The sequence below is a fragment of the Macrobrachium rosenbergii genome, chromosome 3 (assembly GCF_040412425.1).
Source record: "Macrobrachium rosenbergii isolate ZJJX-2024 chromosome 3, ASM4041242v1, whole genome shotgun sequence".
NCBI classification, from domain to species: Eukaryota; Metazoa; Arthropoda; class Malacostraca; order Decapoda; family Palaemonidae; genus Macrobrachium; species Macrobrachium rosenbergii.
The window spans coordinates 42,068,977-42,073,843 of NC_089743.1; positions in this window are offsets into that span (position 1 = coordinate 42,068,977).

The window sequence follows — 4,867 nt, forward strand, 5'->3', positions numbered from 1 at the left end:
AGGCTCCTGTATAACTCCTTTTGTTTTCTGTTTTATATGCTCCTGGTTATCTTACAAGGTCACTGTAGAGTAAAGTAATAAAATTAGAGACATAAAATCTACCTGCACCAGGAAACATATAAATATATATATATATATATATATATATATATATATATATATATATATATATATATATATATATATATATATATATATATATATATATATATATATATATATATATATATATATATATATATATATATATATATATATATATATATATATATATATATATATATATATATATATATATATATATATATGAATTGGGCTTGAAGTTATTTCATAAAACGATAGGAGTTTTATTTTAGCTACAACTAAAATGCAGAACAGTTTGCCCAGTGCATTTGTGGGATCTGCGCTCCAAATGTTTAGGCGAGGAGCAAATTCCTTCCTACTCTCTGTTGTTGACATCTCCTGAACTCAAACGAATCACTTTTATTTTCTGTTCCCTCATATTTATACATTTATCACCTTTCCTTTTGACTTGTCTCTCTCTGCAGGCTGATTCTCCTTACATTATATTAGTCTGTTGACTGTCCTAAATGGTTTTCAGCCGAAGATTTAAAGAAAGAAATGGAAATATACTTTTTTTTATACAGAACCATTCAAGAAATAGAAGAGAAACAGTTTCCCGGAAACAGGATTTTATTTTATTTATTTATTCATTTTTGTTCCATGAGTTGTTCATGATGAAGTTTCATCCGATGGTTGGTATTAACTGACAAAAAATAAAAAAAAAATTCATGACTCATTTTACAGTGAGTCATGATTTTTTTGTTTCAATTTACAGTGATTAAGTAAAGTCATGTGACATGCATGTTTTCATGCAAAGAGTAAAATAAGCGTGATTCTATACACTGAGTGTGATAGTATCAAATTTAGCAGTTTTATATTTCTATAGACTTTTGAAATTTCCAGCCACGTTAAATAAAATAAAATAAATATTAAAAAAAAAATTTGGTAATACAAAAAAAATTATTGAAAACAGCTGCACAAGGATGGCAGTCACAGCTGAGCTGTTAATTTGTATAATACGTGTATCAAAGATTGCGTCATTCAATCAGTCATAAGGTACGTGTTGGAGAGAAATGGAATTTTGTTTTTTAAATAACGTTGTGGAATGTCATTATCAGTAATAATTATCATTATAATCTTTATAATTATGAATTTAAAGAGCCTATGAGGGTAATATGAATCTGTCAAATGTTTGGGAATCTATTGATATATATATATATATATATATATATATATATATATATATATATATATATATATATATATATATATATATATATATATATATATATATATATATATATATATATATATATATATATATATATATATATATATATATATATATATATATATATATATATATATATATATATATATATATATATATATATAAATATATATATATATATATATATATATATATATATATATAAATATATATATATATATATATATATATATATATATATATATATATATATATATATATATATATATATATATATATATATATATATTATATATATTCAATAGATTCCCAAACATTTGACAGATTCATATTACCTGCATAGGCTCTTTAAATTCATAATTATAAAGATTATAATGATAATTATTACTGATAATGACATTCCACAACGTTATTTAAAAAAAATCGATTTCTCTCTAACACGTACCGTATGACTGATTGAATGACGCAATCTTTGATACACGTATTATACAAATTAACAGCTCAGCTGTGACTGCCATCCTTGTGCAACTGTTTTCAATAATTTTTTTTGTATTACCAAAATTTCTTTTAAATATTTTTTTTTATTTGATTTAACGTGGCTGGAATTTTCAAATGTCTATAGAAATATAAAACTGCTAAATATGATACTATCACACTCAGTGTATAGAATCACGCTTATTTTACTCTTTGCATGAAAACGTGCATGTCACGTGGCTTTACTTAATCACTGTAAATTGAAACAAAAAATTCATGACTCACTGTAAAGTGAGTCATGATTTTTATTTCAAATTTTTGTCAGTTAATACCAACCATAGGATGAAACTTCATCATGAACAACTCATGGGACAAAAATAAATAAATAAAATAAAATAAAATAAAATCCTGTTTCCGGGAAACTGTTTCTCTTCTATTTCTTGAATGGTTCTACATAAAAAAAGTGTATTTCCATTTCTTTCTTTAAATCTTCGGCTGGAAACCCTTTAGGACAGTCAACAGACTAATACAATATAAGGAGAATCAGCCATTTGTATGTGATTCATTTATCACACATTACCACAGGTGAAAAATAAGGTCCTGACCGGTTTCGACTTTATTTCCAAGCCACTGGCAAAGGACTGATACAAAGTATTAGAAGTCACAAATATATATACTTAAGGAACAGTACTGACGAACAAACAACCGTTAGAGACTACATATCCACCCACAGGTCGGTGTCAAGGTAGGAGTGGCCTTCAAAACTCATTCGACTAAAAATCACAATATACTTTCAGGGGACAATACTGACAAACATACCAACCATAGGCGACACCAGATCCACACCTGACAGGTGTCAGCGAGACGGGGTTTAGAAAACTCATTAGCACTGCTGCCCCTGCACCGTGTTTACAAATACGATAATCTTATTTCCATACATCTCTACTTCTTTTTTCTTTTAACATGCTTTTTTTTCCCCATTTTTTGTATAGGGTAAGCACGATGCCTTCTTTTGAAGGACTTTGATTTGGCTTTGTGGTAGACTGTAGTCTCGATCGGCTGCCCTGCCTGACATCGCTTAGACGCTGGTAGCACATGTGCATGTATCATACTGTTATACCCCTTTCAGATTAAACACTTCTTTTTGGAAGTGTTACATAACGGACCTTGCAGTCTACCATCAGAGACGTGGTACCCTCAGCTCTCACTCGCTCCCCTCTCCCTATCACTCTCCCTACAGATCCCCCCTCTCGGACTCCGCTCGCATATTTCCCCTCTCAGCAAATCTCTCTCTCTCTCACAGCACACAGAATTCTCTCTCTCGAACATCATCCTGAAAAAGAAATGGATATTCTAAGGAAACGCAATCTTTCCTACAAAAATAGATTTATTATCAACAAACCCAACAAGTAATGAATGAACAAAGAAAAGATTAAAATGCATAATAAATGAATTATCAAGTCAAAATGGTCTACTCAAGATTTATTCTTACTCTGACTAAAAAAAAAAATCTTACTATGACTGAAAAGTCTTTACACCCAAAACTATCACACACTCCATCTTAGACATTATACGTCTAGTCTCAAAGTCAACCACATGAGAAATAACCACATTGCAAAGATTGCAGGGTCCTTTCCTATAACCACAGCAATTCCACAGACATCTGTCGAAGAATTAAGCAAAATCGTAATCTCCCACAAATATACAAGTGCAAAACATAATAATGAAAAGTTTAAAATGCATGGTTAACAATCGTTAAACAAAACACAATAAAATAGAAAATTAAAGTGACGTAAATGGTTATGTTCAACTCTCCACACAAATTCATAAGTGTCTTGAAATCATGGTAAAATTCACAAGTTCACAGTTCACACAGAACAATGAAAAGTCTGAACTTTACCTTATCTGCCAGTTTCTAAGAGATTGGAACACTCAAAGCTACGTCTGGACGATAACTCTCTTGCTTCGCTAATAATCGATCAGACTTACTTTTAGGCAGAATTAGACACACAATCCATATTTTCTAACGCACGAACTCACGCACTCGCATACCAGCTCGGTCGTCTGTTTCACATATCAGAGCCAATATTGTGTGTTCATCAAGCCAAACAGCTGAAGTAACCAAACTATTTGCTGAATGCAATGATTTTGCGACTGAGCATTCGACCTAGTTCACTCTTGAAGCGATCTTTCTTTCATCACACCTTATAACATGGTAATTCTAAATTAGACATATTTCCTTATATAATACCAATCACCTGCTCCCTTTATCCCAGCAGCGAGGAGAGTTGAGCAGTTAGGTCAACAGTTCGAGACGTGTGAGGTGTCTATTATGTTTTTAGGAGATGTTGGAGTGGCTTTGTTTGCGTGTATTAGTCTGTAACACCGATTTGCTTTTAAGCAAACCTATCTGTTGATTTCATACATAATCCCAGAGAGTCTACATGGATAGCAAAGTGTCCGCCTCTTTGACCGGTCGGCTGCGGATTTGAACCCGCACCACAGACCTCTATGAAGTCCAAAGCTGCTGCTCTACCGACTTGGCCATTGAGGCTCTATTTCCATATATCTCTACTGCCTACCTTAAAATTTAAACAATTTACAGATTTCTTTTGATTTTAAAGGATCAAGTTCATATATCCCTTAAGTGATATTCATAGTATGGCCGTGACTTTCTTTTATAAAGCTAGGTTGAATGATATTTCTTTCCAGTGCATTATTAGAATGTACAATCCTCCTTGCCCCTTCCCAGTTGATAGCATGATTGTTCTCACTAACATGTACAGAAATACCACTGTTCCCCTGTGCATATCTCACACGTTTTTTAAGCTGTTCTATTCTCTTTTCCAGTGCTTTACCCCTTTGGCCAATATAAAAGTTGTCACAAAACTAAAGGGTGTATATATAAAATTCCATGTAAGTCTTGTGACAACTTTTATATTGGCCAAATGGGTAAAGCACTGGAAAAGAGAATAGAACAGCATAAAAAATGTGTGAGATATGCACAGGGGAACAGTGGTATTTTTGTACATGTTAGTGAGAACAATCATGCTATCAACTGGGAAGGGGCAAGGAGGATTTTATATTCTAATAACACAC